This window comes from Danio rerio, chromosome 4 (assembly GCF_052040795.2).
Source record: "Danio rerio strain M-AB ecotype USA chromosome 4, GRCz13ab, whole genome shotgun sequence".
NCBI classification, from domain to species: Eukaryota; Metazoa; Chordata; class Actinopteri; order Cypriniformes; family Danionidae; genus Danio; species Danio rerio.
This window is the reverse complement of record NC_141024.2, coordinates 55,947,473-55,960,156: the sequence shown is the minus strand read 5'-3', so window position 1 is coordinate 55,960,156 and position 12,684 is coordinate 55,947,473. Positions and strand designations below refer to the sequence as shown.

At 41.7% G+C, this 12,684-nt stretch overlaps 1 protein-coding gene and 2 non-coding genes across 3 annotated transcripts in view; all 3 read left to right on the top strand.

The window, feature by feature from the left end:
• Nucleotides 1–12,684, top strand: part of LOC108183562 (NLR family CARD domain-containing protein 3-like) — a 163,471-nt gene that overhangs the window by 129,174 nt on the left and 21,613 nt on the right. The window lies entirely within an intron of this gene.
• Nucleotides 454–525, top strand: trnap-agg (transfer RNA proline (anticodon AGG)). The gene has a single exon. It is a non-coding gene; the product is annotated as a tRNA-Pro (tRNA).
• Nucleotides 4,461–4,534, top strand: trnat-cgu (transfer RNA threonine (anticodon CGU)). The gene has a single exon. It is a non-coding gene; the product is annotated as a tRNA-Thr (tRNA).

Below are 12,684 nucleotides of genomic sequence, written 5' to 3'. Positions count from 1 at the left end.
CTATGTCTTTCATTAAAATGTCTTTCGAAGAATTCCAGTTTGTCAGCAGATAGTGTCGCCACATAAAACATTCCTTTGCATAGTGGCTTGCTGTTCTAGGAGTTTGATTCTCGTTCATGCCATGAGAAATCCTAGGTTCAAATTTCAGTTGAACCCTTACAGTTGTCTTTTGTTTTGTAAGGGCGTTGTGGCTTACACAGAGGCCTTTTTTCTGAGAATGCCGGTTTGTCAGCAGATAGTGTTGCCATGTAAAGTGGCTGTTTTGCAGTTGCTCGTTGGTCTACGGGCATGATTCTCGCTTAAGATGCGAGAGGTCTCGTTTTCAAATCCTGGACGAACCATTGCAGAAGTCCCGGGTCCAAATGAAGCAAAAGCCCTGCTTCAATGTTTGTTAGATAAGGATTTCTGACCATCTGTTCCTTCTGATGTCTTGTAAAATGTTCAAGCTTTTGTGGCTCGTTGGTCTAGGGGTATGATTCTCGCTTAGGGTGCGAGAGGTCCCGGGTTCAAATCCCGGATGAGCCCTTGCAGTTATTCTTTTGTTTTACAGGGCATTATGGCTTTCATAAAAAACGTTTTTCGAAGAATTCCAGTTTGTCAGCAGATAGTGTCGGCACATAAAGCATACCTTTGCATAGTGGTTTGATTGTCTAGGACTATGATTCTCGTTCATGCCGTGAGAAATCCCAGATTCAAATTTCGGTTGAGCCCTTACAGTTGTCCGCTGTTTTGTAAGGGCGTTGTGGCTTACACAGAGGCCTTTTTTCTGAGAATGCCAGTTCGTCAGCTGATAGTGTTGCCATATAAAGTTACTGTTTTGCAGTGGCTCGTTGGTCTAGGGGTATGATTCTCGCTTCGGTTGCGAATGGTCTCAGGTTCAATTCCTGGACGAGCACTTGCAGGTGTCCTGTGTTTTACAGGGCATTATGTCTTTCGTAAAAACGTCTTTCAAAGAATTCCAATTTGTCAGCAGATAGTGTCGCTACATAAATATTTCTTGCATAGTGGCTTGCTGGTCTAGGAGTATGATTCTCGTTCATGCCATGAGAAATCCTAGGTTCAAATTTCAGTTGAACCCTTACAGTTGTCTTTTGTTTTGTAAGGTCGTTGTGGCTTACACAGAGGCCTTTTTTCTGAGAATGCCGGTTGGTCAGCAGATAGTGTTGCCATCTAAAGTTGCTGTTTTGCAGTGGCTTGTTGGTATAGGGGCATGATTCTTGCTTCGGGTGCGAGAGGTCCTGTGTTCATATTCCAGACGAGCCGTTGCAGTTGTCTAGTGTTTTACAGGGCATTATGTCTTTCGTAAAAATGTCTTTTGAAGAATTCCAGTTTGTCAGCAGATAGTATTGCCATGTAAAGTGGCTGTTTTGCAGTAGCTTGTTGGTCTACGCGCTTGATTCTCGCATAAGGTGCGAGAGGTCCCGTTTTCAAATCCTGGACGAACCATTGTAGAAGTCCTGGGTCCAAATGAAGCAAAAGCCCTGCTTCAATGTTTGTTAGATAAGGATTTCTGACCATATGTTGCTTCTGAAGTCTTGTGAAATATTCAAGCTTTTGTGGTTTGTTGGTCTAGGGGTATGAATCTCGCTTAGGGTGCCCTTGATTCCCTTTAGAGAAAGATTTCTGACTATTTGATGTTTCTGACGCCATGTGAAATCCTAGCACTTTAGTGGCTCATTGGTCTAGGGGTGTGATTCTCGCTTCGGGTGTGAGAGGTCCCAGGTTCAAATACCGGATGAGACCTTGCAGGTGTCCTGCGTTTTACAGCACATTATGTCTTTCATAAAAATGTCTTTCGAAGAATTCCAGTTTGCCAGCATATAGTGTCGCCACAAAACATTACTTTGCATAGTGGCTTGCTTGTCTAGGAGTATGATTCTCGTTCATTCCGTGAGAAATAACAGGTTAAAATTTCAGTTGAGCCATTCAGCATATAGTGTTGACCTGTAAAGTTGCTGTCTGAGAGAACTATGCTTTTAAGCCAGGGGTCACCAAACTTGTTCCTGGAGGTCTTAAAATGACAACCAAAGAGGTTGTTTACAGTTTTTTCCAGTTGTTTACACACATTTTCTGAAAGCATGTCTTATATTGTCAGAACTCTACACACAAATCACAAAACACACACACATTGGGCAAAACTCTTCAATTCTTCTGCAAAATGAAACTATAAGTTCAAAACAATGTGATTTCTTCTCAAAATGGTATTTTGTTTTCAAATGACACACACAAGCCATCACATTAACAGACATTCATAAGATAAGTTAAACACTAATGTGCTTAATGTAAAACACTATGACGACTTCTTCTCTATTCATCATAATGACTTTCTGTAAGCCTTTTTCAGTTCAGTGTTACACTTACTACAGACAGTACATAGACCTACAGAAGTGCATTGTAAAATTTTTCAAAAATTGTTTTAATACAAAACAAACAAATAACAAATATATTTTACTGTATTTTCCTCACAAAAACAGCGTACACAGTGTTCATCCCAACCAACACAAAGTTGCAGAAAATGTGGTCTACATATACCATCAACAGAAGTATTTACTAAATACAGTTACAGTAAAAAAATAAATAAATAAAAAAACAGCTATACTGCATTCTCTTTTCTGTATTGGTGTGGCCAAGCAGTGGGGCAAATGTCACCTTGCATGGCAAATCCAGCCACGAAAAGCATCAACTGCTATAGCTTGGAGAAGGGGTATACATGTGTTTGGATTTCGGTCATACACTTTTCATCTCCAGGCAGGAAAAAAATCCTCAATAGGTTTGAGGAATGGAGAATATGGAGGGGGAGATAAACAACTTAAAAACATGGGTGTGCAGTCAACTAGTTGTGAATCAGATGAGCTCTCAAATGTAACTCATTTTGTCGCACTATCCATTATGCCTCAAAGCTATACAGTTTTATAATTAATTTCGTTAATCTCTATAAAAAAAAGCACATGCACCACATGAACTAAGGCGCTGCTGGGATTTGAGCCCAGGATCTCCTGTTTACAAGGCATTTTGACCAGCTAAGTCACAGCGCCACAAAAATTAATTGTAAGAGACATTTGCCCGATAACAAAAATCGAAGAAGAAATAAATACACAACAAAAACCAGCATGTCAGGATGCAGAAAATGCTGACAAGACGGACGTGGTCTTTTAGAGTCTGGATGATCATGTCTCAAACCTGACCGGTAACATGGCCTCTGTTCAAGATCAAAGCAAAAAAATGCATTATTTTATTTTTATTTAATCTACCCTTAATCATGTGTTAAGTGTTTTTTGGAATATCCAGTTTCATTACATCCAAACCCTATGTCAGCTCGGAAAATGGAAATCATTTAATCTAAGATAATGGATAGCGCATTGGACTTCTTGGCTGTGAACTGAGTCATTTAAAGGTTTTGAGTTCAAGTCCCACCAGCGTTGCAAGCTTTTTCTTCACTGACTTAGGAGTGGTGCATTTCCAACATTTTTGGCATCTGTCCATCCTGTTCTGCTTTTTAATTTCATTGCGCAGTGCAGGCTCAGATACTAGGGGTACTCTACAATGAAGCCGATGACTTAATTGAGCTGTTTTAAATAAGGGAGATTAGAAAACGGTGTAGGGCCAAGTAAGCTTAAGGAATGACTCAAAGGCAACCTGTGGTTTTGGGCAAAAGTGTCTACCACCTATTGTTGAGATCACGCCTTTTGGAATCGTCGTACAAGAGCCTCTTTATGCATGTGCAAAGTAACTAAGTAGAAAGCATAGTAAATTTTGCTTTTCCCCCACTGTCTTAGATGAAACTGCGTTTGGAAGTATCGTATCCAGAGGTTTTTTCTTTTAGTGTTAAGACTAAGTTGGCCAGAGCACCTGTCTTGGGAACAGCAGGTCCTAGGTTCAAATCCAAATTGCACCTTTCCCTCAGATTTCCATTTTCCAAGCTGAATCTGGGTTTGGATGTAATGAAACTGGAGATTCCAAAAAACACTTGACACATGATTATGGGTAGATTAAATAAAAATAAATCAATGCATTTTTTGCTTTGATCTTGAACAGAGGCCAGGTTACTGGTCAGGTTTGAGACATAATCATCCGGACTCTAAAAGACCACGTCCATCTTGTCGGCATTTTCTGCATCCTGACATGCTGGTTTTCGTTGTGTATTGGTTTGTTCTTCGTTTTTTGTTATCGGGCAAATGTCTCTTACAGTCATTCATTGTGGTGCTGTGGCTTAGCTGGTCAAAGCGCCTCTCTTGTAAACAGGAGATCCTGGGCTTGATTGATCCTGGGCTAAATTGATCCAGGTGGTGAATGCGCTAGTTTTATAGAGCTTACCAGAATGCATAATAAAATTGTATAGCTTTGAGGCCTAATGAATAGTGCGACAAATAGACTTAAACAACCTCTTTGATTGCCATTTTAGACTTGCTGTCTTTTTTTAGTCTCTGTGTGCAAAACCGTCTTGCCTTCTTTTCAGCTTTGGTGCTGTGGCTTAGTTGGTCAAAGAGCCTGTCTCGTAAACAGGCGATCCTGGGTTCAAGTCCCAGCAGTGCCTAATGTACATGTGCCAGCGTTGCTTTTTCTTAAGAGTTACGAGTGTTTACGCAGCGGGATGTTTAGCAGTTGGTTTCTAAACAAAACTCAAATCCTTAAGAACGCTACACGTTTAAGAGGACTTTGGACGATGGCTTTATATAGCATAATGTGGTAATGCCTAACCAATTGGACTTTAATATTTCAAGTCCAGACATTCACACATGCAGCGCTACCATTGTTAGTTTTTTTTTCTTTTTTCGATTAAACAATTAGCCCTTGTCAACATCATTTGACCCTGTGGCTTAGTTGGTCAAAGCGCCTGTCTAGTAAACAGGAGATCCTGAGTTCAAATCCCAGCAGTGCTTTTTCTGCAGTTGGCTGTTCTTTCATGGGCCAGAGAGTCCCAAAAAGTGCTTTTTAGCGCAGTCTCTGTGGTGCAATGGATAGCGCATTGGACCTCTAGGCTGTGAGCTGAGCCATTCAAAGGTTGTAGGTTCGAGTCCCACAAGAGTGTCAAGCTTTGCCCCTTTTCTTCACTGACTTAAGGTGTGGTGCGTTTCTAACATTTTAGGCATCTGTCCATCCCGTTTTGCTTCTTTCTTTCATTGCGCAGTGCAGGCTCAGATACTAGGGGTACTCTAGAATGAAGCCGATGACTTAATTGAGCTGTTTTAAATAAGGAAGATTATAAAACGGTGCAAGGCCGAGTGGACTTAAGGAATGACTCGAAGGCAACCTGTGGTTTAGGGCAAAAGTGACCGCCACCTATTGTTAAGATCACACCTTTTGGATTTGTCATACAAGAGCCTCTTTATGCATGTGCAAAGTAACTGAGTTGAAAGCATAGTAAATTTTGCTTCCCCCCACTGTCTTAGATGAAACTGCGTTTGGAAGTATCGTATCCACAGTTTTTTTCTTTTAGTGTTAAGACTAACGGCTGTTTCAAACCGCAAGCGCCAGCAGCGCGTGTTTTTTCGGCGTCCATGTTAACAGATTAGAGCTTTCATACTGCACGCAACAGCAGCGCGTCAGAGCGAGGCGTGAGCGTCGCTGAAGCAGCAGTGCAGCGATAGTTTTGGCGCCGGGTCTATTTTTGACGTGCTGCTCACGCTCAATTAAAGTGACAGTGCATTGATAATGACCAAAACACAATGAATGACAGTAAAAAAGTAGCAATTGTACCCAATAAATGCCTTAATAATGTCAACTGATTTATATATAGTCAGTTGTAACCCAGGTTACTAGTGGGTAGTACACAGCAATAGAGCAAATAGAAACACCCTTATAAATATGAAAAAAAAAACATTGGCAGAATACTCGATTAAATAATATATATTAAAATTATTTATTTATATAAATAATTCATAATCGAGTATTAAACAGCATTCAAGGGAATAGTGCTTTAGAATAACATCATCGTGCCTTACACTATAGCAGATCAGATTTACAAACAATAACAAATCTCTCTTGTCTGTTAGCTTGTGTTTACCGTTGCTATGGTGATTCAGTGTTCGCAAGGGAATGCAGAGATGTAAGTTTTTAAATTAATAACAGTAGAAAACTATTAGATATATATCAAGTCCTCAAGGCTCTGTTCTTGGGCCACTTCTCTTCTCCATCTACACATCATCTCTAGGACCAGTCATCCATAGACATGGATTCTCCTACCACTGCTATGCTGATGATACCCAGCTATACCTCTCTTTTCATCCTGATGATCCCTCGGTTCCAGCTCGCATCTCAGCCTGCCTGTTGGATATTTCACACTGGATGAAAGATCATCATCTTCAGCTGAACCTCGCAAAAACGGAAATGCTTGCAGTTTCTGCCAACTCGACCCTTCACCAAAACTTTTCAATCGAGATGGATGGGGCAACCATTACTGCATCCAAAATGGTGAAAAGCCTTGGAGTAACGATTGATGACCAACTAAACTTCTCTGACCACATTTCTAGAACTGCTCGATCGTGCAGATTCGCACTCTATAACATCAGAAAGATCCGACCCTTCCTATCTGAACATGCAGCTCAACTCCTTGTTCAAGCTCTTGTTCTCTCCAAACTGGATTACTGCAACTCTCTACTAGCTGGGCTTCCAGCTAACTCTATCAAGCCTCTTCAACTGCTCCAGAACGCAGCAGCACGAGTGGTCTTCAATGAACCTAAACGAGCACGTCACTCCGCTGCTAGTCCGTTTGCACTGGCTGCCAGTTGCTGCTCGCATCAAATTCAAAGCTCTGATGTTTGCCTACAAAGTGACTTCTGGCCTTGCTCCTTCCTATCTGCTCTCACTTCTGCAGATCTATGTGCCCTCCAGAAACTTGCGTTCTGTGAATGAACGTCGCCTTGTGGTTCCATCCCAAAGAGGGAAGAAATCACTTTCGCGAACGCTCACGCTCAATCTGCCCAGTTGGTGGAATGAACTCCCTAACTGCATCAGAACAGCAGAGTCACTAGCTATTTTCAAGAAACGACTAAAAACTCAACTATTTAGTCTCCACTTCACTTCCTAATCTGCAATTGCCTCTCTGAATATCACACTAACTGTACCCAAAAAAAAAATACTAATACTACTAATACTTTCCTTCTTAGACTTTACAGACCTGAAACTTGCCTATAGCACTTACTCATTGTTGCTCTTAGTTGTGTAAATTGCTTCCTTGTCCTTATTTGTAAGTCGCTTTAGATAAAAGCGTCTGCTAAATGACTAAATGTAATGTAAATGTAAATGTAACAATTTTTATGTATTTTATTTATTTTAATAGTAAATATGCCTTGCGATGTTGACTGTTCCCTGTTTTGGGATGTAAACTTTTTGCAAAAAAAAAAAAAAAAAGACTTAGTGGATTAAACAAGTTTTTTTTGTGTTTGAATGTTGTGTTAAAAAATTGTGTTAAAATGTTTGGATGAAAAGTTTTGATCCACTTCAAATACTGAATGTCTCTGTAGTGAGAGAGATAGCAGATATGTTGTGTGAAGTGAAAAACGAGGGAGAAAATTATCATGTCCTGACTGCAACAGTAAGTGGCAAAAAAAAGCTGAACAGAAAAGACTTCTATTTTGGCGTGGTGTGTGACGCCATAAGGCTGCGCCGCAGGCTGGGGAGCCGTGTGTCGCGGGCATGCAGCTGCGGGCCTGTGGGTAGGTGCCCAGCTGCATTGGCATATCAATCGCCTAGAGCTGTTGGCAGTGTTCCTTGCTCTCCGCCGTTTTTCTCCGGTGCTGGAGCAGCAACACATGCTGGTCAGGACGGACAGTACGGCGGCGGCAGCGTATATCAACTGCATGGGGGGTATGCACTCTCGCCGCATGTCTCAGCTCGCCCGCAGTCTGCTCCTCTGGAGTCACCCGCGGCTGAAGTTGCTGCGCGCCATTCACATCCTAGGTATGCTCAACCGTGCAGCGGACGCTCTCTCACGGCACCAGATTCACTCTGGAGAATGTAGATTCCACCCCGAGTCTGTACAGCTGATATGGGTGCGATTCAGGGAGGCCCAGATCGATCTGTTTGCCTCCCCAGAGAACGCTCATTGCCAGTTGTTTTATTCCCTGACCGAGGGCACTCTCGACACGGATGCACTGGCCCACAGCTGGCCTCGGGCATACGCAAGTATGCGTTTCCCCCAGTGAGCCTGATCGCGCAGTTACTGTGCAAGGTCAGGGAGGACGAGGAGCAGGTTCTGTTAGTTGCGCCCCTCTGGCCCAACCGGACCTGGATATCAGAGCTCTCCCTCCTCGCAACGGCCCTCCCCTGGCAGATCCCTTTGAGAGAGAACCTACTTTCTCAGGGACAAGGCACCATCTGGCACCCTCGCCCCGATCTCTGGAACCTCCACGTGTGGTCCCTAGACGCGAGGAAGACTTAGGCCGTACTCATACTAGGTACAATTGCCTCGAACCGGGCCAAAGCACGCTTGTCCCCCCTCCCGTCTCCCCCGACGGCCCGCGCTCACACCATATCGGGCCTCGGCACGCTTACGTCGTCGCTGCTGCTCTGTTTTGTGAGAAGCGCTCTCTATGGCAAGCCTTTTTAGCATTTAAATCTTTGTTCTGACTCCATAAATATATTTAGAGATATCTCTAATTATATTTTGACTAGTCATAATTATAATTCCACTTCTCAGAATGACAATTAGAGATATCTGCAATTAGAATTGTACTAGTATGAAATCAGATTGGCGATATCTGCAAATATATTATGACTAGTCATATTCCTCCATTGACTTCCATTGAAAAATATTTGCAGATATCTCTAAATGAGTTTTGATTAGTCACAATTGTAATTAGAGATATCTCCAAATGAATTTTGACTAGTAACAATTGTAATTAGAGATATCTCTGAGTTTTTACTAGTCATAATACATTTGGAGATATCTTTAATTCGACATATTTAGAGATATTTACAAATATATTTGAAGATATCTCTAATTAATTTACTAATATTCAAATTACAGTTGTAGATATCTTGAATTGGATTTTTGACTGGTCAAAAATCATTTGGAGATATCTCTAATTACAATTGTGACTAGTCAAAACTCATTTAGAGATATCTGCAAATATTTTTCAATGGAAGTCAATGGAGGAATCTGACTAGTCAGTCATAATATATTTGCAGATATCTCCAATCTGACTAAGCGAATTATAATTATGACTAGTCAAAATATAATTAGAGATATCTCTAAATATATTTATGGATAGTCAGAACAAGGTTTAAATGCTAAAACGGCTTGCCATACACTCTCACCCAGTAGCACAGTGGAGATTTTTCTAGTTATATCATTTCAGTCGTTTGTTACGCAGTGATATGCAGTCAAATATTTCGCCAAACAGTCCTTAGGGATGCGGTGACACGCAGTCAGAAATTTCACCGTCAGATCCGCCACTTTTGGCGCTCATAAACAATCATTAAGCTCTCGTGCTGCAGGAATGAGGAGGTCTGCTGAAGGCGCGCAGCTGTCATGCTGTGAGGAGTTCTCGTCTTTAATAAACTACGGCAGTTTGCGATCACTGAACAGTAAGAATGAATAATAAATCCATATGAAACAGCCCCTTAAAAGTCACGTATCGCTTTCAGTTTCAAAGCCCAAGTGAACCGCGCTCAGGCACACCTCTTCCAACCGGGCCAGGGCCGGCCAAGTGAACCGTGCTTGAGCCCGATTCAGCGCACTCACACTTCTCAAACGATCCGGGAAACAGGCCTGGGCACGGTACGGATGGCATAGTGTGAGTAGGCCCTTAGGTAACCTGCCGTCTGCGGTGGTTGATACCATCACTCAGGCTAGAGCCCCCACCACGAGGCGCGCCTACGCCCTGAAGTGGAGTCTATTCACTGAATGGTGTGTCTCTCGCAAAGAAGACCCCCGATCTTGCCAGATCAGTGTTGTGCTCTCTTTCCTTCAAGAGAAGCTGGATAGCAGGCTGTCGCCCTCCACTCTCAAGGTTTACGTTGCTGCCATCTCCGCTCACCATGCTGCGGTGGCTGGCGGCACCGTGGGAAAGCATAACCTCATCGTCCGGTTCCTCAGAGGTGCTAGGCGAATTAATCCAACTCGCCCCCCTCTCATGCCCTCTTGGGATCTCGCCCTCGTTCTCACGAGCCTGCGATCTGATCCCAATTTTACAATCTCAGCACAAAAAGTGATCATCCTGGATTAGAACTGCTTAAGGAAAGCTGGGAAATTTTAAATACGAAGCAAGTGTTGAAGCAATATTGAAAAAAAAAATCGCACCAGTAGTTGTAAACTGCAATATACATCCCAGAATTTGAAGTTAGGAAGGCAAAAAGGATAACCGAAATACAAGGAAATGTAGAAGCAGATAAACTGGCTAAAGAATCAATAAAAATAAATGAACCAAATTTAAACATTACACAGTAGAGAAACACCTGATTTTAGAAACATGCAATAGGAAATGGCAGAAATGTTGAGATTCTTGTCAGTCAGAACAGCATTATTATAAAGTACAAAAAAACTGTGAAGAAAAGTAAGATCAGCCATTACATCTGCAGAAAAGAACAAGTCATACTAACATATTTACCAACAGATCATTCCAATCTCAATGATACATTACATATTATTGGAAAACACAACACAGGTTTATGTGACTCATGTTTAGTAGGGGAACCGGTGGAGCATGTGTTGTTTTGGTGTAGTAGCTATATATGAAAGGGAAAGAGAATATTTAAGAGAAGAACTATTAAGAATGGCTGTATCTGAATTTACATTAAACATTAGATGGGCCAAATGTAGGGGAACAAATCAGGACAATTACCCTTTTAAATACCGATCATTTGATGTGCTTTGCACCACTCTCTGTATTATGCTGGCTGACTGCCTGACAGGGTTTCAACTAGATCTGCTAATGACGTCATGGGGGTGGGTATTTTCACTTTTCATACAGCTGCTAACCTCTGCTCATGTTCAAACCAAACTAAGATCAGCGCGGTTCTAACTAAGATCTGTGCGTTGTTTCCCATGGCAGGGTTTTACGTCCTTCAAGAGATCGAGTTTATCGACTTGATAAGGGAATATGTCTTGACAATCCACACAGACGTGACTTAGTACAGCATGAAGTCATGTAGGATTTTACTTGTTGCATTATTCTGAATGTAAATCCCCTCATCAGGCAGCGCTGGAGTGGCATGAGAGAGTGGACCAAAGCGCGTTTGATGCAAAGGGAATTAACAAAAAAAAAATACACAACTTAAGACACTTAAATGCTTGTATTTGTTGTATTCGCAGCAGCTCTGCGATGCATGTCTACAACTTCATGCATTGGGTTAAATTAGACCGTCCAGTCTTTGTGTTCAGTCCGTCACTACCATGATTGAAACCCAGACAGGCAGTCAGCCATAGTAAAACAGAGAGTGGACCAAAGTGCATTGGTGCAATTATAATGGATCTAATGTTTTATTTAAAAAAATCGTGATACCTTGATTTAATATAAAATCGCCTTAATAACGTAAATACAAATTAATCGAAAAAAATCGCCCCATCGTTACTTTGAGAGTCCTGACAATCGGGGTGCCGGTCTCGTCAGTCGATCAATGTCTGGAGTGCAAGTCCAACTGTTTGGTTTTTGTTGCTGTGTTCATGGACTCATCAAACATTATGATGAAAGCGTCCTCGTTTGTACGTGAAATTAGTTTCTTCATTAGGTATGGGGCAACACCAAATCGTGCTAAATAGGCTGTTTTGTCCCTTCCACATTCGAATGTACTCGCACACTCTGAGTCAGGGAAAATTGCTTGAAAAACTAGGTGGATGTCCTCATGTGAGGTGTACGAGTGGTGGCGGCTTACGGTTTGAAATACCCACAGTATTTTGGCCTTATGTGTAGCTACATTCGCAAAGCTGCTGAAGGCATTGCTTGAAGTGGACAGCCTTGTGGAAGGGTGAGAGGTCGAAGTGCTCGATGAGAACATAATTATGGGCAAACTACTTGCCTGCGACGACACATACTTCTTGTGCTTCTCTGCTGTCATGTGTGAATCAAGCGCTTTGCGGCCCATTGTCCCCAGTTTTATCTTCTTTTTACATAAAGCACACCTCCCTTTATGATTACTGGCTGTTTTCTTCTGCCACCCCTGATACTTTTTGTCCTCCAACCAATTGTCATCAAACAAACATTTTCCCATGCTTGCGATTTCGCAAAATGCTGTGGTGGCGAACCATCAACGCAACGCATTCATCAATCAGTTACTTATATGTCACCTATGTAATAATGCAGGTTGCATCCACCAAGTGCTGCCCCCAAATGTTGCGCTGGTCAAATTGCGGTGGAAAAAATAAATAAAAATGATGAGTCGGACATGAAATTTAATATCCCACATGAAATTTAAGACCTCCTTATAGACAATTACAGAACTCAAGACTATTTCAGACGTTCCAAGAATTTTTAAGGACCTGTGGGGACCCTGTGTAAAGATAATTCTTTATCTTTGGCACAATTGGATAAATTTGATAGTTTTAGACATCATTTTAGTGTTTTTAAGTCCTGAATGATCAAACCTGTTGGATCTTCTGACAACAGTGCAGATATTTGTTCTGTATAAATTAATAACGAAAGTCAAATAGTGCTTTTTGGCATTTTAACGCTTCGTTAATAAGTGATAAAAATTTTAACGATTCTTTTATTTATTTTTGGGATGTTTTTAAGCAAGAAAAATTTT